Genomic DNA, 23,136 nt, shown 5'->3' on the forward strand with positions numbered 1-23,136 from the left:
ACATGTGTTTAGTTGATTTTAAAAGTCAAGTTAGAAGGATTAACTTTTGTTTGCGAACAAGTTTAGAATTAACTAAACTATGTTCTAGTGATAACATGTTCAAATCTTCGAATAAGATAGTTTTATATGTATGAATCGAATGATGTTATGAACATCATTACTACCTCAAGTTTAGTAGGTAAACCTACTGGAAGTGACAAGAAATGATCTAGTTTTAAAGGATCTTGGATGGCTTGAAAGTTCTTGAAGTAGAATCATGACACGAAAACAAGTTCAAGTAAGATTATCACTCGAATTAAGATAGTTATAGTTATAGAAACTGAATCAAAGTTTGTATATGAGTATTACCTTTATTTAGAATGATATCTTACAATAAACAATAAGGATTTCTTGAGGTTGGATGATCACTTTACAAGATTGGAAGTGAGCTGGTAAACTTGGAAGTATTCTTGATTTTATAAAACTAGAACTTGTAGAATTTATGAAGAACACTTAGAACTTGAAGATGGAACTTGAGAGAGATCAATTAGATGAAGAAAATTGAAGAATGAAAGTGTTTGTAGGTGTTTTTGGTCGTTGGTATATGGATTAGATATAAAGGATATGTAATTTTGTTTTCATGTAAATAAGTCATGAATGATTACTAATATTTTTGTAATTATGAGATATTTCATGCTAGTTGCCAAATGATGGTTCTCACATGTGTTAGGTGACTCACATGGGCTACTAAGAGCTGATAATTGGAGTGTATATACCAATAGTACATACATTTAGAAGCTGTGTATTGTACGAGTACGAATACGGGTGCATACGAGTAGAATTGTTGATGAAACTGAATGAGGATGTAATTGTAAGCATTTTTGTTAAGTAGAAGTATTTTGATAAGTGTCTTAAAGTCTTTAAATAGTGTATGAATACATATTAAAACACTACATGTATATATATTTTAACTGAGTCGTTAAGTAATCGTTAGTCGTTACATGTAAATGTTGATTTGAAACCTTTAAGTTAACGATCTTGTTAAATGTTGTTAACTCAATGTTTATTATATCTAATGAGATGTTAAATTATTATATTATCATGATATTATGATATATTAATATGTAGTGACCTGAACTTTTCCATGTTTATATATATTAATTGAGATTGATATTTACATGATTAAATGTTTCCAACATGTTAAGCAATCAAAATTGTTAAGACTTGATTAATTGAAATATGTTTCATATAGACAATTGACCACCCAAGTTGACCGGTGATTCACGAACATTAAAACTTGTAAAAACTATATGATGACATATATATGGATATATATATAGTTAACATGATACTATGATAATTAAACATATCATTAAGTATATTAACAATGAACTACATATGTAAAAACAAGACTACTAACTTAATGATTTTTAAACGAGACATATATGTAACGATTATCGTTGTAAAGACATTTAATGTATATATATCATATTAAGAGATATTCATACATGATAATATCATGATAATATAATAATTTAAAATCTCATTTGATATTATAAACATTGGGTTAACAACATTTAACAAGATCGTTAACCTAAAGGTTTCAAAACAACACTTACATGTAACGACTAACGATGACTTAACGACTCAGTTAAAATGTATATACATGTAGTGTTTTAATATGTATTTATACACTTTTGAAAGACTTCAATACACTTATCAAAATACTTCTACTTAACAAAAATGCTTACAATTACATCCTCTTTCAGTTTCATCAACAATTCTACTCGTATGCACCCGTATTCGTACTCGTACAATACACAGCTTTTATATGTATGTACTATTGGTATATACACTCCAATGATCAGCTCTTAGCAGCCCATGTGAGTCACCTAACACATGTGGGAACCATCATTTGGCAACTAGCATGAAATATCTCATAAAATTACAAAAATATGAGTAATCATTCATGACTTATTTACATGAAAACAAAATTACATATCCTTTATATCTAATCCATACACCAACGACCAAAAACACCTACAAACACTTTCATTCTTCAATTTTCTTCATCTAATTGATCTCTCTCAAGTTCTATCTTCAAGTTCTAAGTGTTCTTTATATATTCTACAAGTTCTAGTTACATAAAATCAAGAATACTTTCAAGATTGCTATCTCACTTCCAATCTTGTAAGGTGATCATCCAACCTCAAGAAATCTTTGTTTCTTACAGTAGGTTATCATTCTAATACAAGGTAATAATCATATTCAAACTTTGGTTCAATTTCTATAACTATAACAATCTTATTTCAAGTGATTGTCTTACTTGAACTTGTTTTCGTGTCATGATTCTGCTTCAAGAACTTCGAGCCATCCAAGGAACCGTTGAAGCTAGATCCATTTTTTTCTTTTCCAGTAGGTTTATCCAAGGAACTTAAGGTAGTAATGATGTTCATAACATCATTCGATTCATATATATAAAGCTATCTTATTCGAAGGCTTAAACTTGTAATCACTAGAACATAGTTTAGTTAATTCTAAACTTGTTCGCAAACAAAAGTTAATCCTTCTAACTTGACTTTTAAAATCAACTAAACACATGTTGTATATCTATATGATATGCTAACTTAATGATTTAAAACCTGGAAACACGAAAAACACCGTAAAACCGGATTTACGCCGTCGTAGTAACACCGCGGGCTGTTTTGGGTTAGTTAATTAAAAACTATGATAAACTTTGATTTAAAAGTTGTTATTCTGAGAAAATGATTTTTATTATGAACATGAAACTATATCCAAAAATTATGGTTAAACTCAAAGTGGAAGTATGTTTTCTAAAATGGTCATCTAGACGTCGTTCTTTCGACTGAAATGACTACCTTTACAAAAATGACTTGTACCTTATTTTTCTGACTATAAACCTATAATTTTTCTGTTTAGATTCATAAAATAGAGTTCAATATGAAACCATAGCAATTTGATTCACTCAAAACGGATTTAAAATGAAGAAGTTATGGGTAAAACAAGATTGGATAATTTTTCTCATTTTAGCTACGTGAAAATTGGTAACAAATCTATTCCAACCATAACTTAATCAACTTGTATTGTATATTATGTAACCTTGAGATACCATAGACACGTATACAATGTTTCGACCTATCACGTCGACACATCTATATATATTTCGGAACAACCATAGACACTCTATATGTGAATGTTGGAGTTAGCTATACAGGGTTGAGGTTGATTCCAAAATATATATAGTTTGAGTTGTGATCAATACTGAGATACGTATACACTGGGTCGTGGATTGATTCAAGATAATATTTATCGATTTATTTCTGTACATCTAACTGTGGACAATTAGTTGTAGGTTACTAACGAGGACAGCTGACTTAATAAACTTAAAACATCAAAATATATTAAAAGTGTTGTAAATATATTTTGAACATACTTTGATATATGTATATATTGTTATAGGTTCGTGAATCAACCAGTGGCCAAGTCTTACTTCCCGACGAAGTAAAAATCTGTGAAAGTGAGTTATAGTCCCACTTTTAAAATCTAATATTTTTGGGATGAGAATACATGCAGGTTTTATAAATGATTTACAAGATAGACACAAGTACGTGAAACTACATTCTATGGTTGAATTATCGAAATCGAATATGCCCCTTTTTATTAAGTCTGGTAATCTAAGAATTAGGGAACAGACACCCTAATTGACGCGAATCCTAAAGATAGATCTATTGGGCCTAACAAACCCCATCCAAAGTACCGGATGCTTTAGTACTTCGAAATTTATATCATATCCGAAGGGTGTCCCGGAATGATGGGGATATTCTTATATATGCATCTTGTTAATGTCGGTTACTAGGTGTTCATCATATGAATGATTTTTATCTCTATGTATGGGATGTGTATTGAAATATGAAATCTTGTGGTCCATTATTATGATTTGATATATATAGGTTAAACCTATAACTCACCAACATTTTTGTTGACGTTTTAAGCATGTTTATTCTCAGGTGATTATTAAGAGCTTCCGCTGTCGCATACTTAAATAAGGACGAGATTTGGAGTCCATGCTTGTATGATATTGTGTAAAAACTGCATTCAAGAAACTTATTTTGTTGTAACATATTTGTATTGTAAACCATTATGTAATGGTCGTGTGTAAACAGGATATTTTAGATTATCATTATTTGATAATCTACGTAAAGCTTTTTAAACCTTTATTGATGAAATAAAGGTTATGGTTTGTTTTAAAATGAATGCAGTCTTTGAAAAACGTCTCATATAGAGGTCAAAACCTCGCAACGAAATCGATTAATATGGAACGTTTTTAATCAATAAGAACGGGACATTTCATAATATATCTTAATTAGTAGTCTTGTTTCGAAATCCTTAAGTTAGTAGTCTTGTTTTTACATATGTAGCTCATTGTTAATATACATAATGACATGTTTACTTATCATTTATCATGATTAAACATAGTGTAACAATATCTTAATATGGTTAATATGTAATTAGTAAGACGTTGTTATAACGATAATCGTTATATATAGCGTTTCGAGTTTCTTAATTCAATAAACACAATTTTATGTATATAACTCATTGTTAAAATACCTAATGAGACACTTACTTATCATAATATCATGTTAACTATATATATAATCATATATATGCCATCATATAGTTTTTACAAGTTTTAACGTTGGTGAATCACCGGTCAACTTGGGTGGTCAATTGTCTATATGAAACCTATTTCAATTAATCAAGTCTTAACAAGTTTGATTGCTTAACATGTTGGAAACACTTAATCATGTAAATATCAATTTCATTTAATATATATAAACATGGAAAAGTTCGGGTCACTACAGTACCTACCCGTTAAATAAATTTCGTCCCGAAATTTTAAGCAGTTGGAGGTGTTGACGTATCTTCTGAAAATAAGTGCGGGTATTTCTTCTTCGTCTGATCTTCTCATTCCCAGGTGAACTTGGGTCCTCTACGAGCATTCTATCGAACCTTAACAATTGGTATCTTGTTTTGTTTAAGTCTTTTAACCTCACGATCCATTATTTCGACGGGTTCTTCGATGAATTGAAGTTTTTCATTGATTTGGATTTCGTTTAACGGAATAGTGAGATCTTCTTTAGCAAAACATTTCTTTAAATTCGAGACGTGGAAAGTGTTATGTACAGCCACGAATTGTTGAGGTAACTCAAGTCGGTAAGCTACTGGTCCGACACGATCAATAATCTTGAATGGTCCAATATACCTTGGATTTAATTTCCCTCATTTACCAAATCGAACAACGCCTTTCCAAGGTGCAACCTTAAGCATGACCATCTCTCCAATTTCAAATTTTATATCTTTTCTTTTAATGTCGGCGTAGCTCTTTTGTCGACTTTGGGCGGTTTTCAACCGTTATTAAATTTGGATGATCTTCTCGGTAGTTTCTTGTATTATCTCCTGACCCGTAATCTGTCTATCCCCCACTTCACTCCAACAAATCGGAGACCTGCACTTTATACCATAAAGTACTTCAAACGGCGCCATCTCAATGCTTGAATGGAAGCTGTTGTTGTAGGAAAATTCTGCTAACGGTAGATGTCGATCCCAACTGTTTCTGAAATCAATAACACATGCTCGTAGCATGTCTTCAAGCGTTTGTATCGTCCTTTCGCTCTGCCCATCAGTTTGTGGATGATAGGCAGTACTCATGTCTAGAAGAGTTCCTAATGCTTGCTGTAATGTCTGCCAGAATCTTGAAATAAATCTGCTATCCCTATCAGAGATAATAGAGATTAGTATTCCATGTCTGGAGACGACTTCCTTCAAATACAGTCGTGCTAACTTCTTCATCTTGTCATCTTCTCTTATTGGAAGGAAGTGTGCTGATTTGGTGAGACGATCAACTATTACCCAAATAGTATCAAAACCACTTGCAGTCCTTGGCAATTTAGTGATGAAATCCATGGTAATGTTTTCCTATTTCCATTCCGTGATCTCGGGTTGTTGAAGTAGACCTGATGGTTTCCGATGCTCCGCTTTAATCTTAGAACACTTCAAACATTCCCCTACGTATTTAGCAACATCGGCTTTCATACATGGCCACCAAAAATGTTTCATGAGATCCTTGTACATCTTCCCCGTTCCAGGATGTATTGAGTATCTGGTTTTATGAGCTTCTCTAAGTACCATTTCTCTCATATCTCCAAATTTTGGTACCCAAATTCTTTCAGCCCTATACTGGGTTCCGTCTTCCCGAATATTAAGATGCTTCTCCGATCCTTTGGGTATTTCATCCTTTAAATTTCCCTCTTTTAAAACTCCTTGTTGCGCCTCCTTTATTTGAGTAGTAAGGTTAGTGTGAATCATTATATTTATAGCTTTTACTCGAATGGGTTCTCTGTCCTTTCTGCTCAAGGCGTCGGCTACCACATTTGCCTTCCCTGGGTGGTAATGAATCTCAAAGTCGTAATCATTCAATAATTCAATCCACCTACGCTGCCTCATATTCAGTTGTTTCTGATTAAATATGTGTTGAAGACTTTTGTGGTCGGTATATATAATACTTTTGACCCCATATAAGTAGTGCCTCCAAGTCTTTAATGCAAAAACAACAGCGCCTAATTCTAAATCATGCGTCGTATAATTCTATTCGTGAATCTTCAATTGTCTAGATGCATAAGAAATTACTTTCGTTCCTTACATTAATACACAACCGAGACCTTGCTTTGAGGCGTCACAATATATCACAAAATCATCATTCCCTTCAGGTAATGACAATATAGGTGCCGTAGTTAACTTTTTCTTTAACAATTGAAACGCTTTCTCTTGTTCATCTTTCCATTCAAATTTCTTCCCTTTATGCGTTAATGCAGTCAAGGGTTTTGCTATTCTGGAAAAGTCTTGGATGAACCTTCTGTAGTAACCAGCTAGTCCTAAAAACTGGCGTATGTGTTTCGGAGTTTTCGGGGTTTCCCACTTTTCAACGGTTTCAATCTTTGCAGGATCCACCTAAATACCTTCTTTGTTCACTATGTGACCGAGGAATTGAACTTCTTTCAACCAAAATGCACACTTTGAAAACTTAGCGTACAATTTTTCTTTTCTCAGCAACTCTAGCACTTTTCTCAAATGTTCTTCGTGCTCTTGATCATTCTTCGAGTAAATAAGTATGTCATCGATGAAAACAATCACAAACTTGTCAAGATATGGCCCACACACTCGGTTCATGAGGTCCATGAACACAGCTGGTGTGTTAGTCAATCCAAACGACATAACCATAAACTCGTAATGACCGTAACGCGTCCTAAAAGCAGTCTTTGGAAAATCATCCTCCTTCACCCGCATTTGATGATATCCAGAACGTAAATCGATCTTCGAATAAACAGACGAGCCTTGTAGTTGATCAAATAAGTCGTCGATTCTCAGTAGTGGGTAGCGGTTCTTGATGGTAAGTTTGTTCAACTCTCGGTAGTCGATACACAAATGGAATGTACCATCTTTCTTCTTGACAAACAAAACAGGAGCTCCCCATGGTGATGTGCTTGGTCGAATGAAACCACGCTCTAAAAGTTCCTGTAACTGACTTTGTAATTCTTTCATTGCGCTGGGTGCGAGTCTGTATGGAGCACGAGCTATTGGTGCAGCTCCTGGTACAAGGTCTATTTGAAATTCAATGGATCGATATGGGGGTAATCCCGGTAATTCTTTCGGAAATACATCGGGAAATTCTTTTGCGACGGGAACATTACTGATGTTCTTTTCTTTAGGTTTAACTTCCTCGATGTGTGCTAGAATGACGTAACAACCTTTTCTTATTAATTTTTGCACCTTCAAACTACTAATAAGATTTAATTTCGCGTTGTTCTTTTCTCCGTACACCATTAAAGGTTTTCCTTTTTCACGCATAATGCGAATCGCATTTTTGTAACAAACGACCTCTGCTCTCACCTTTTTCAACCAGTCCATGCCAATTATTACATCAAAACTCCCTAACTCGACTGGTATTAAATCAATTTTAAATGTTTCATCCTCCAGTTTAATTTCTCTCTCCCGACATATATTATCTACTGAAATTAATTTACCGTTTGCTAATTCGAGTAAAAATTTACTATCCAAAGGTGTCAATGGGCAACTTAATATAGCACAAAATTCTCTACTCATATAGCTTCTATCCTCACCCGAATCAAATAAAACATAAGCAGATTTATCGTCAATAAGAAACGTACCCGTAACAAGCTCCGAGTCTTCCTGTGCTTCTGCCGCATTAATATTGAAAAATCTTCCACGGACCTGCCCATTAGTATTCCCCTGATTCGGGCAATTTCTAATAATGTGGCCCGGTTTTCCACATTTATAACAAACAGCGTTGGTATTACTTGCTCCGACACTATTCGTTTCTGCATTACTTGTTCTGACAATATTTATTCCTTTAGTTCTGTTAAACTTTGGTCGACCTCACACTTTGTCGCGCTATGACCATTTCTTTTACCCGTGTTGCAAAATGTCGTGCAAAACCCCTGATGATTTTCTTCACACCTATGACATGGCTGTTTTTGGTTTTTGTTGCCGTTGTTGTTATTGAGGTTGTTGTTGGGATTATTATTGTTGTTGAAACGGTTGTTGTAGTTGTTGTTGTTGTTGGGATGTTTGTTGTAGTTATTGTTAGAATTGCGGTTATTGTTGCGATTGTTGTTGCGGTTGTTGGGATAGTTGTTGCGATTGTGGTTGTAATTTTTGTTGTTGTTGTACTGATGACTCTTGTCACCGTTTTTCTCCCACTTCCTCTTGAGTTGTTTTGTGTTGGCTTCTTCGGCTGCCTGCTCTTTAATTCTTCCCTCAATCTGATTTATGAGTTTATGAGCCATTCGACTTGCCTTCTGTATAGAAGCGGGCTCGTGTGAACTCACATCTTCTTAAATCCTTACTGGTAACCCTTTTACAAACGTGTCAATCTTCTCTTCTTCATCTTCGAATGCTCCCGGACACAATAGGCACAACTCTGTGAATCGTCGTTCATATGTGGTAACGTCGAACCCTTGTGTTCGTAACTCTCTAAGTTCTGCCTTGAGTTTATTGACTTCGTTTCTAGGACGGTACTGCTCGTTCATCAATTGCTTGAATGCCGACCACGGTAGTGCGTAAGCAGCATTTTGTCCTACCTGTTCAAGATAGGTGTTCCACCACGTTAACACAGTACCTGTGAAGGTATGCGTAGCGTACTTAACTTTGTCCTCTTCAGTACACTTACTTATGGCAAACACCGATTCGACTTTCTCGGTCCAGTGTTTCAATCCAATTGGTCCTTCGATTCCATCAAATTCCAAAGGTTGCAGGCAGTGAATTCTTTGTAGAAGCATCCTACACGATTTCTTGCGCCGTTAGCTGCATTGCTAGATTCAGAGTTATTGTTGGTATGTAGCGCAGCCTGTACTGCGGCTATGTTTGCAGCAAGAAAGGTACGAAATTCCTCTTCGCTCATATTCATGGTGTGTCGAGTAGTCGGTGCCATTTCCTTCAAAATAGCCAACTGAATCGAGTTAATCATACAGAATATTAAGAGTAGTCAATAGTATTTCGTAGCATAATATGAACTCATTTATAAAAGCTTTTTCTTCACATTAGCGTTTTATAAGTTTAAATTCGGGTACTACCTACCCGTTAAGTTCATACTTAGTAGCTAATATACAATTCAACTACTACAATTCCATATGAAAAACTGATTATAATAATATATCACATACAAATATTCTTCAAACTTACAACTTCGCTATATTACATATAACATGAAATATAGTACACTATGATACATGATGGTTTTGAAGATAAATCTAGTTAATACGCAAGTTGTTCAGCAAATGAAATAAAGACACGTAATTCATAAGTCCAGAAACAAGTCATACATTCTGGTTTTACTAAGACGACTTTCCATCCTTGGTCTTGTGGAAAATAACCGTTATGACCATTGGCTAGGCAGCATGTTGTAATGTCGTCAAAAGGACGAGGGTTTCGTAATGTCCAACAGCCCCGTAATAATCTAAAAACCTTATTTCTCACCCCAACTACTGAATCCGTCACTTGTGGGAAGGTTTTATTTAAAAGTTGTAATCCGATGTTCTTTTTCTCACTTTGGTAAGAAGAGAACATCAATAACCCGTAAGCATAACATGCTTCTTTATGTTGCATGTTAGAAGCTCTTTCTAATTCACGAAATCCGATGTTGGGATATGTTGAGTCAAAATAGGTTCTTAACCCGTAGCGTAAAATTGCGTTTGGGTTTCCCGCATTTAATGCTTTAAAGAAAACACGGCGTAACTTACGGTCTTCCCAATGTGATATACTCCACATATCAAAGGAAAGCCTTTTATAAACTAAGGCATTTCTGGAAAGTCTTTCAAATGTTTGACAAGTTAATTTCGCCATAACTAAATGTGCTGATTAATTCTGACCGACTCTAGACAAGATTTCCTCAATCATATCCTCTGGTAGGTCTTCTAAAATATTCGGTTTTCTACCCTTAACGTCCATTTTGTTTTTATACTATAAAATAGACAAGGATTAGATTCGTAAAAGATAATTAACAAACAATACAAGCAATTTTTACATAGAACATAAAAGTACAAGCACACTACAATACATATAATACACAACATGATTACAACCCTTTAATCTGAATCACTGGTTTCTTCTTCTTCGGACTTGGTTCGTTTTCCTAATTTTCTAGGAATATATGGCGTTCCTCTAATACGAGCCGTCGTTTTCCATAATGGTTTAGAAAAACCTGGTGGTTTAGAGGTTCCCGTGTCATTGTTACATTTTAGGAAATACGGATGTTGTCGATACATATAAAGTTCATCGGGGTTGGAATCGGGTTTCTCTATTTTTATACCTTTTCCCTTATTATTTTCTTTCGCTTTATTAAATTGGGTCGAGGTAATTTCTATAACATCATCGGAATCCTCATCGGGATCCGATTCATCGGAAAATTGGTAATCTTCCCAATATTTTGCTTCCTCGGGCAAAACACCATTGACCATTATTAACTTTGGTCCGTTGGTTGAGGATTTTCTTTTATTTAATCGATTTACTATAGGTATCAATATTTCTTCCTCCGGAACCTCTTCTTCTTCTGGTTCCTCCTCTTCCGATTCCTCCTCTTCTGGTTCCTCTTCTTCCGGTTCCTCCTCTTCCGGTTCCTCCTCTTCCGGTTCCTCTTCGGGAATTTGTGAATCTTCCCAAAATATATTCGACTCTTCATTATTATTAGGTGAATCAATGGGATTTGTACTAGAGGTAGAACAAGCACTCATAATATCCAAATGATTGATCAATTTAGCATAGTAATCCATTTAGATTTCAATTAAGTACAGTAAGTGATAAAGTATGAAATGGACATGAAACAAAACGTACAGTAAGCCTTTAACATTTTCTACCGACATTATTTTACGGAGTATTATATCGTGGTCCGTTGTTTCTTAATGGCGGATAAAAGTCTTTCCTAAAAATCCCAAATTTTTAGATTAACTATATTTATTTATTTTGGTCATTATGGTATAAAATTTGATCTTTAATTTGTTAAATAAAAATTACATCAATTGTCCCTCTCAATTCTGGGTAAAATATAAAAAGTGTTAAAACTTAACAAATAGTTCCTAAATACATTTTTAATAAGCCTAAAATTTATAGAACTCATTTTCGTATCACCGTTTATTTTAAAATTACATAAGTTTGAATTTTATGAAATGTCCCGTTCATATTGATTATAAACGTTCCATATTAATTGATTTCGTCGCGAGATTTTGACCTCTATATGAGACATTTTTCAAAGACTGCATTCATTTTTAAAACAACCATAACCTTTATTTTATCGATAAAGGTTTAAAAGCATTACGTAGATTATCAAATAATGATAATCTAAAATATACCGTTTACATAATGGTTTACAATAAGAATATATTACATCAAAAATAAGTTTCTTGAATGCAGTTTTTACATAATATTATACAAGCATGGACTCCAAATCTTGTCCTTATTTTAGTATGCAACAGCGGAAGCTCTTAATAATCACCTGAGAATAAACATGCTTAAAACGTCAACAAAAATGTTGGTGAGTTATAGGTTTAACCTATATATTATCAAATCATAATAATAGACCACAAGATTTCATATTTCAATATACATCCCATACATAGAGATAAAATTCATTCATATGGTGAACACCTGGTAACCGACATTAACAAGATGCATATAAGAATATCCCCTATCATTCCGGGAAATCCTTCGAACATGATAAAAATAACATCGAAGTACTAAAGCATCCGGTACTTTGGATGGGGTTCGTTTGGCCCAATAGATCTATCTTTAGGATTCGCGTCAATTAGTAGATCGGTTTACTAATTCTTAGGTTACCAAGCAAAAAGGGGCATATTCGGCTTCGATCATTCACCCATATAATGTAGTTTCATTTACTTGTGTCTATTTCGTAAAATATTTATAAAACTGCATGTATTCTCATCCCAAAATATTAGATTTTAAAAGTGGGACTATAACTCACTTTCACAGATTTTTACTTCGTCGGGAAGTAAGACTTGGCCACTGGTCGATTCATGAACCTATAACAAATATGTACATATATATCAAAGTATGTTCAAAATATATTTACAACATTTTTAATACTTTTTTACTGTTTTAAGTTTATTAAGTCAGTTGTCCTCGTTAGTAACCTACAACTAGTTGTCCACAGTTAGATATACAGAAATAAATCGATATATATTATCTTGAATCAATCCACGACCCAGTGTATACACGTCTCAGGCTAGATCACAACTCAAAGTATATATATTTTTGGAATCAACCTCAACCCTGTATAGCTAACTCCAACATTACTGCATATAGAGTGTCTATGGTTGTTCCAAATAATATATATACATGGGTCGATATGATATGTCAAAATATTTGTATACGTGTCTATGGTATCCCAAGATTACATAATATATTAGAATACATGTATAATACAATATAAGTTAGCTAGGATATGATTTGTATAGAATTGTTACAATATTTCCCGTAGCTACAACAATCAAAAAATATCCAACCTTGTTTTACCCATAACTTCTTCGTTTTAGATCCGATTTGAGTGAATCAAATTGCTATGGTTTCATATTGAACTCTATTTTATGAATCTAAACATAAAAAGTATAGGTTTATAGTCGGAAATATAAGTTACAAGTCGTTTTTGTAAAGGTAGTCATTTCAGTCGAAAGAACGACGTCTAGATGACCATTTTGGAAAACATACTTCCACTTTGAGTTTAACCATGATTTTTGGATATAGTTTCATGTTCATAAGAAAAATCATTTTTCCAGAAGAACAACTTTTAAATCAAAGTTTATCATAGTTTTTAATTAACTAACCCAAAACAGCCCGCGGTGTTACTACGACGGCGTATATCCAGTTTTACGGTGTTTTTCGTGTTTTCCGGTTTTAAATCATTAAGTTAGCATATCATATAGATATAGAACATGTGTTTAGTTGATTTTAAAAGTCAAGTTAGAAGGTTTAACTTTTGTTTGCGAACAAGTTTAGAATTAACTAAACTATGTTCTAGTGATAACATGTTCAAATCTTCGAATAAGATAGTTTTATATGTATAAATAGAATGATGTTATGAACATCATTACTACCTCAAGTTTAGTAGGTAAACCTACTGGAAGTGACAAGAAATGATCTAGTTTCAAAGAATCTTGGATGGCTTGAAAGTTCTTGAAGTAGAATCATGACACGAAAACAAGTTCAAGTAAGATTATCACTCGAATTAAGATAGTTATAGTTATAGAAACTGAATCAAAGTTTGTATATGAGTATTACCTTTATTTAGAATGATATCTTACTGTAAACAACAAGGAGTTCTTGAGGTTGGATGATCACTTTACAAGATTGGAAGTGAGCTGGTAAACTTGGAAGTATTCTTGATTTTATGAAACTAGAACTTGTAGAATTTATGAAGAACACTTAGAACTTGAAGATGGAACTTGAGAGAGATCAATTAGATGAAGAAAATTGAAGAATGAAAGTGTTTGTAGGTGTTTTTGGTCGTTGGTATATGGATTAGATATAAAGGATATGTAATTTTGTTTTCATGTAAACAAGTCATGAATGATTACTAATATTTTTGTAATTTTATGAGATATTTCATGCTAGTTGCCAAATGATGGTTCCCACATGTGTTAGGTGACTCACATGGGCTGCTAAGAGCTGATAATTGGAGTGTATATACTAATAGTACATACATTTAGAAGCTGTGTATTGTACGAGTACGAATACGGATGCATACGAGTAGAATTGTTGATGAAACTGAACGAAGATGTAATTGTAAGCATTTTTGTTAAGTATAAGTATTTTGATAAGTGTCTTGAAGTCTTTCAAAAGTGTATGAATACATATTAAAACACTACATGTATATACATTTTAACTGAGTCGTTAAGTCATCGTTAGTCGTTACATGTAAATGTTGATTTGAAACCTTTAAGTTAACGATCTTGTTAAATGTTGTTAACTCAATGTTTATTATATCTAATGAAATGTTAAATTATTATATTATCATGATATTATGATATATTAATATATCTTAATATGATATATATACATTTAAATGTCGTTACAACGATAATCGTTACATATATGTCTCGTTTCGAAATCCTTAAGTTAATAGTCTTGTTTTTACATATGTAGTTCATTGTTAATATACATAATGACATGTTTACTTATCATTTATCATGATTAAACATAGTGTAACAATATCTTAATATGATTCATATGTAATTAGTAAGACGTTGTTATAACAATAATCGTTATATATAGCGTTTCGAGTTTCTTAATTCGATAAACACAATTTTATGTATATAACTCATTGTTAAAATACCTAATGAGATACTTACTTATCATAATATCATGTTAACTATATATATAATCATATATACGTCATCATATAGTTTTTACAAGTTTTAACGTTCGTGAATCACCGGTCAACTTGGGTGGTCAATTGTCTATATGAAACAAATTTCAATTAATCAAGTCTTAACAAGTTTGATTGCTTAACATGTTGGAAACACTTAATCATGTAAATATCAATTTCATTTAATATATATAAACATGGAAAAGTTCGGGTCACTACATTTTACTTGCTTAATATCAATCGAATGGTAATTGAGTGTTACAGTCGTTTACTAAATAGATTCGAAATCACGAAATATATATTTAATATACTTCATATACATATATAGATATATTTTAAATAATAGTTATTATATATTATTTTATTTTACATTATTAATTATAACAATTACGTCATATAATATTTCAATTTATATTTAAGTATATATGTATCTATTTACAAATACTGGTTCGTGAATCGTCGCGAATAGTCTAAGGGTATTTGAATATATGAAACAGTTCAAAATTTTTGAGACTTCATCATTACAAACTTTGTGTATCGTGTCGGAAACATATAAAGATCAAGTTTAAATTTGGTCGGAAATTTCCGGGTCGTCACAACCAGGTGATTGGAAAGTTAAAGAAGATGAAGGAAGTGATATGGTGACCGAAGTTGCCCTTGAATCGATACTCGTAGTTGCTGCCGTTATAGCCTCCATGCTCCGCCGCCGTGCTCCTTACCGCTTCATAACCTCTCGCACTTGTCCTTTCTCTTGTCCTTTCTCTCATCTCGCTTTTCGCACACTAATAGTTAGGCCCGTGAAAAAACTCCTGTGAAAAAATTATATTATAGTTGAAATTGGTCTTAAAGGCGGTTCATCCATCCGCTACTTAATTTTATTTGCTTTTCATTTAAATAAATGGAAATATTATGTTGCCATGTGTAGATATTGCATGCAACCTTTTATCAACTTGTACATTGGCCCATATCTGTTGGCCTATAGCTGGATACCATTCCTAGCTTGCAAAGGAAGCTCATTATATTATATATTATATTATATATTAAGCCATTATTTAAAACATACAAAATTAGAAATCATGACTTTATTGCTTCTTACAAATCAAACATTAAATTACTTCTTACAAATCAACTATAAAACATTTACCATATAAATCATTAAAATTAAAAATAGTGACTTGCTTGTCTCTTACAAATTAACCACTAAATTTCTTTTTCTTACTTTTTACAAATCACCTATAATATTTATACCATAATTTTCTTACTTTCTAGAAATCAACTACTAACTTTCATACTTTTTACAAATCAACCACACAATTTCATTTATTAAAAATTTTCAGTTAATAATTTTCTTACTTCTTACGTATCAACCATAAAACTTTCACTTATTGCAAATTAACTATAATTATCAATGTTTAATTTTTAACTTATTACAAATCAATCACATAACTTTTCACTTTTTAATTACTACTCATTTATTATTATTACTAGTGTGTAGTGCCCGTGCTTTCACGTCGGGGAATGTTCAATGTGGAGATGAAGCATGGTTATAGTCGATGGTTTAGACAATGGTAAAAGTTACGATGAGTAACATTCCTGAGGTATGTAAAATTCACTACAGTTTCTTTTCTGATATAGAAAAATAATAACTATACACCAATAGTTAATAGTACATGCTCCATGATTAGCAGTGGGTTAATTTCAAGAAAAAACTATATAAGATCTTTTTAGCCAAGCTGATAATTGTCCAAATGTGTTTTTGGCGTCATGGAGAGTGATCTTTGCAGCCTCCTGAAATGTTATAAAGTTCTTGCTTTAAATATTACCAAAAAAATAGAAGCTGTAGCAACCGTCATATACGTTACATTATATAAAAAACGAAAAAATGTCACACACTATATATTTTATTAACCCTTTCATTAGTATGAAACTTGTACTAATAACGTAAAAATCAGGGGCGCCTGATACCCTCTTTTGTCTCAACTAAACTCCGGCCTTGAACATGATATGGGATAGAGTGCAAGTGAGTAGTTGGGTATATACACGTTACATATATATAGTAGCAGATCATATTCTACCGGTAACATTACATACCTGGCACAATAGTGATGTGCAGATGGCATTGAGTGTTTGTAAGAAAAGTACGATTATGTTAAGATGCTCTGCACCATGTACTTGTTAGGTTGCGAACAATAAGAAAATGCACTGGCATAATATAAATTGTAAATAGTAGCTTAGCATACCTTAACTGGTACTTCACACGACCAATATTGTTGTTGGGGTTGCAATAAATTGAGCCATTTGAATTTGAAGGAGGATTTTTTTTTTGTGTGCTTCATGTTGACTGCTGCCACAACAATTTATAGCAACCGAGGAAGGTTAATAGTGTAAGGATATATGAAAGGGGTTTGAGTTACAGTATATGAAGGGATGCTATTAATGAAATGGGTCTTTCATGTTTGTAACTGACGATTGGTATTCATGAGAGTTGCTTGTGATATTCCTCTTTCCAGTAGGGCGGCCGAAATTGGGCGGGGATCGGTGGTAAATCGATGTTGCGGCAACCATGGATGTCGATTATACCGGCCACATGAGCTTGAGAGGGGAGACCGGTAATTTGTAATTTGGGGATACAGTTAACGGGAGCCCTAATTTGGGATTTGAGAGAACCATACATTGACTGTGTTTACTTTAATTTAAATAAATATAAATATAAATATAAAAATATGTATAAAAATAAATACGTAACTGTAAATGATTTTTTTGATGGCCTAAATTAAAATAACATACTAGTTTAATACCCGCGAATTCGCGGAATTATGAAAGAAAATTTGTTACACTGGATTGAATGATTAAAACATTTAAAGAACTACATAATTAATACATTTAAAGGAGTATAGACAGTTATAATTTTGTGTGGTCAGTTAAGTATAACCTTCGATGTAAATCAAAGAATAATATGAGACTTCAGATATATATTAAACCAAAGTGAGATCAAATTCAATTGGTATCTAAAATATCAAGTTCATAAAGAATAAGAACATGCTAAAAGCATCCTAACATAATGATGGAAAACAAATGATCATAGTCAACTCTCTAAAATTTTGTGACCATCGTGATTGTGAACATATACATGAATTCACGTGATGATAAATCAAAATGCTAACCTAAAACTGTGCAACACGTGTTGCGGGGTGTGTACTCAAATCGCCTCCATTCGCAAAATTTTAGTGTCGTGATTCGCTCGACTGTTGCTCCAGCAGGTGTCTCACATTTTCAAGTATGATTTTTTAGTCGCACTTACGCTTCAAGTAAAAAATTTCTCACATAAATTTCAAATTGGAACTGAGTTGTAGACATCCTTCTGAGTTCCCTGCAAAGATGTAAGGAGTATCTAATTTCTATTGTTTGATGCATAATATATATGGCTTGTTACTTCTTACGACAACATAGTTGTCAGAATATCCTTGGTTATTGGTATCACCCTCTGGGGGTCGGATTCTTCAAACTAAAACACAGGTTCCTTGTCATACGTCGATGATGTCATGAACCTACTCCAAATATTTTTCCAGTAGGCTTAGTAAAATCTTCCACAACTATATTTGGTGGAGAGGATTGAGATTTGAATATCAGTTAATGAATATTTGAGATATGAGATTTGAAATTGATTAGCATATGAGTGAATGGTAATAAAAATGATTCTGTATATGATGGAGAGATTTGGGAAAAGCAATTACCGGATGCAAACCTCTATGGGGATTTTAATGGGTTGTGCAGGCAGGCCATGTTTGAGACACTTAGATAAGCTATTAAAGCTTGATCCCAACATTCAAATTTATTCACAAACCACATCCTACAACAGATCCTGATAATATAGTTATACCGACAGCGAAGCCAACTGGAAGAGCAAGCCTATTGAATTTTGCAGTATTTTTTACCCAATCAACTAATTTAGTCTGAGGTTCCAACCTGACAATATCACAAACAGTCCAGAAGAGTATGGGCTCGCTGTTGGTTGAGATCACTCTGATGTTTGATCCTGATGAATAAATCAATATGATTGACGAACTTCACAAAATAAATATAAATAATGGCAAATTTAACCTATCGACTAAGTGCGTTATGGTTTATGATATCAGCTCAAAAAAGCTGTCAAATAAGTCAATGGTGACAGAATATTTTTTATTGCATAAAACATCCTAAAACCTTCATTCAAAAGCTACAAATTACGGATCTTGTAATCATACTTGATAAACTTTTAGTTGGTCAAAAAGCATTTAGGGAAAACTTAACTCGACCTATAAAATATCTGATGTTTTGACACATCACTTAGAAAATTCAATTTGCCACTTAGACTTGATGTAGTTCTTAAAAAGATACAAAGATATTCAAACTGGAGGTGGGCAAAATCATGCCTTTGTCAGTAATATTCCATCATTAGCTGACAACATCAATTATTAGGCAAAAAACAGTTGTTAATTAAGAAAAAACACAAACTCAGTTGACAACAACAATTTAAATTTCAGAAAAAACACAAAATCAAAAAAATATTTGGTCATCTATGAAAACAATCTTACGATATAATTGCACAAATACTATAAAAATATCAAGTAACACATGCATTATAGTCATAAACAAATGTTAAGTTTGAAAATGCCAAAATGAGTACATGGTCACTAACCGGTAAGTGATATGCACCCCCACAACCATCAATGATAACCTGAATGACCTATTTTCATTTTTGCTTCATATGAATGGTCCACCCAGGTTTCAACCTCTATCAGATATACCATATACATATATCATATACAATGAGAAATATACCTGGGATATCCTCTGAATTTTCTTCTTCTTAAAAAGATCTCAGGCATGTTTTCAAACCACCTACATAAGAGCTTTCATTGGTGATGTGTCCCATAATTGCTTTCGCATATATGCAATGTCATGAATAATGGTTTTTAGTAACTCACTGATAGTAATAGAGTGGAGTGATGCTTGAATTCCTAGTTTATCATACCAATGAATAACACATCCACACAACAATTAAATGAGGCATTTGGTGCATTCTGGGGAGCAAAATATAACAAAAAGCTTATGATCGAAGTATATAACTCATTGGACTGGTTATTAAATTGCGCAAAATTACATTGAATATGGAAGTGAAGTAACATGGTACTAAGAGTGTTAGCCTTAACATACACTGAATCAGAGATTATTATCATCTAATTATAACACATATCCAAGGTATGCAGCTATCAAAAAGCAATGTATACATTATAGGGAATTCGAAATAACAAACAATAGTAATAATAACGCTAATGAGAAGTAATGTACGGATTCATCGTCGGAGGTAACTCAGTATCTTACACTTATAAGATAGAATGTTTGTGTTTGATCTTTTGTAGAAAGAAAGACGTCAAACAAAAAAATGATGGGAACTTTACAATCATACCAGAAAATAGGCAGAAAAACCAACATCCTCGATTAATTCAAACAAAAAATGAATATCATATTATAAGGAGTATTGCAAAAATGTAAGACATGGTACCTAATGAGCAACCTTTATGTAGCCTATTTACACATACCACAACAATCGTACCTTGATAACTCTTTTGTGCTTTCTCAGATGATTTGTTTTCCCTGCACTTCCGTCGTGTATATTTATTACGTAGTCTTCAAATGACTTGCCACAATATTTGAAAAAATATCCTCCTTATCAACAGTACAGACAAAACTAAGTGGATGTTAGGCAAAATGTGAAGGCAACACTATAAAATAAATTGGGTAGCTTACATTCTTTCATTCGTACATATCTTTATAATCACGATCTCATATGTCAAAATAAATTTTAACTTGAGTCTGCACCAGTCTTATAATTAATGCATAACGTTGCAGACTTGGCTTGGAATTTACAACAATCTCGGCATGAAATGCAATAAAACGGATTAAACTTTATTTGTATCAAGCTTTTTAGTGCATCTGTTAAGCAAAAAAAACATTACATACAAAAGTTAGCAACTTCATGAATCATCCGACCAATATAGAGTCTACATATTTCTCATAAATAATAGTGTCTCAAATGTTTGAAATTAAATATGGCAAAAATCAAACCTGATTATGAATATGTACGACCTGGTTACGGTTTGAAGACATATGAAGCGATGAATAATCAATTTACCTGTTGGATCCCAAAAATTGAAACCCTAGTTGTGCAAGGTTGATCTGTAGTAACCTTTTGAATAGAAACCCTAATTTGTTGTGGTGAATTTGTGATGTAATCGAATCGCTAAACAAATTAATCTGTAGAATGATTAATTACTGTGTGCATATTGATAACTGAATTTTATGAAGAAGGGGAGTTATAAATGGGGAGTTAAGAAATGAGAAGTTTGGAAAAGAAACCTCCCTCTCCGTGCGTGCGTGCGATGAATTTATAAGGGTAAAATAGGTTAGGTCAATTAATCTTAACATAGAGAGATTAATCCAAGTTAAGACAAATCCTAGTCATTAGATCAAATTTTTTAATGGAGGGGATTAAATTTGAAAGGGGATTTTGAAAAGCCTTAACTAATATGGGCTTTGTTTTAATAGGAAGAGAGGATAGTCAAATTTCCTAAATCTATGAGATGGGACAAAAATAAATACATACTTGTAAATGGTTTTTGTTATAAAAGTTAAATTGGATGTTAATTTTATTATTATTATAGATATTGTATAGTAGATTTTTTGAGTATAAATATGTGTGTTATGAGTTTATAAAACACACAGTAAATATATTCTTTCATATTCTCTCTATATACTTATTAGTAGTCTACAGTCAAGAACTAGGCCACTAAAGGTAGTTATAAGCCTACAAAATTATAACACGTTATCAGCACGAAGTGCTCCGTATAATCAAGGTTTATCTAAGCAAGCACACGTCACTAATCAAGGTAAGAAATTATCTAACTTTTATTAACTTCACTAACATTTATATTTATGTTATTTAAGTTATATATGGTCGGTTATACCGCCTGAATTATATTTCTATAATCTAACTTTTATTAACATCACTAACATTTATATTTATGTTATTTAAGTTATATATGGTCGGTTATACCGCCTGAATTATATTTCTGTAATCTAACTTTTATTAACTTCACTAACATTTATATTTATGTTATTTAAGTTATATATGGTCGGTTATACCGCCTGAATTATATTTTCTGTAATCTAACTCTTATTAACTTCACTAACATTTATATTTATGTTAATAAGACCTCATGATTGTACGCAACACGTCATTTGACAACACGGTACTTTATGTACGCAACACGTCATTTAACAACACGGTACCATGGGTCGAGATTAATTCTGATCAATACGAATACGATGGGGTCTTTATATGTTATCTAACATTTATGATTACTTATGCAATTAATCATTATTTATTTCATGCATACTAATGTTTATTCTTAAATTTATAATCTTAAAAGTTAAAATAAGAAAAGGTAGTTTGTATTTTTATTAAAAGTAAATCTTAAAAGTTAAAATAAGAAAAAGTAGTTTGTATTTTTATTAAAAGTAAATCTTAAAAGTTAAAAAAAAGTAGTTTGTATTTTTATTAAAAGTAAATCTTAAAAGTTAAAATAAGAAAAAGTAGTTTGTATTTTTATTAAAAGTAAATCTTAAAAGTTAAAATAAGAAAGGAACATAAGTTCCGAATATATTCCTTTTTTTTTTGTTAACTGAATATGTAAACGATTAGTCAGCCTATAAAATTGGTATAATATGATTTATATTTTATTTGATAATATGAAGCAGGTTATGAAATCAAAAGTTGTGTATACCAAAACTCTACCTAAGTTGTTGAATATATTTTATTATTATAATATATATGTAGTCGTAAACTGGATATTTCTCGTTTGAGTTATTAACACATTAGATCTATGAAGTAATTAAATAGTTGTGAATATTATTTTATTCCAAAAAGAAGAAAAATATATATATATATATATTTATTGCAATACTATGATCTGCTACTCTCATGTTATCATATTGTGGTATACCGTTTTAACTTGTATGATTGTATAAACCGACTACATATGAGCATGTTATAGAACATATTTGTGTCTAGTTATCTTCGGATAGAATAACTATTTTTGAGTCTTATGCATGATGAATATAATCATTGATTTACGTTTTGTATT

General features: G+C 32.3%; 1 long non-coding RNA gene across 6 annotated transcripts; it reads right to left on the minus strand.

Annotated features, from left to right (window-relative positions):
* Positions 1-17,742: 17,742 nt before the first annotated feature.
* LOC139872346 (uncharacterized) lies at positions 17,743-21,320 on the minus strand. 6 transcript variants are annotated; one of them, XR_011767012.1, is made up of 5 exons: positions 21,059-21,320; positions 20,741-20,926; positions 20,547-20,659; positions 19,918-20,013; positions 17,743-19,831 (listed from the first exon to the last, which is right to left on the minus strand). It is a non-coding gene; the product is annotated as an uncharacterized lncRNA (long non-coding RNA). The 6 variants fall into 6 exon arrangements; XR_011767013.1 differs by having other exon boundaries at positions 20,547-20,681; XR_011767011.1 differs by having other exon boundaries at positions 17,745-18,986; positions 19,772-19,831; positions 20,547-20,926.
* Between the last annotated feature and the right edge of the window lie 1,816 nt (positions 21,321-23,136).

Source organism: Rutidosis leptorrhynchoides, chromosome 1 (assembly GCF_046630445.1).
Source record: "Rutidosis leptorrhynchoides isolate AG116_Rl617_1_P2 chromosome 1, CSIRO_AGI_Rlap_v1, whole genome shotgun sequence".
Lineage (NCBI taxonomy): Eukaryota > Viridiplantae > Streptophyta > Magnoliopsida > Asterales > Asteraceae > Rutidosis > Rutidosis leptorrhynchoides.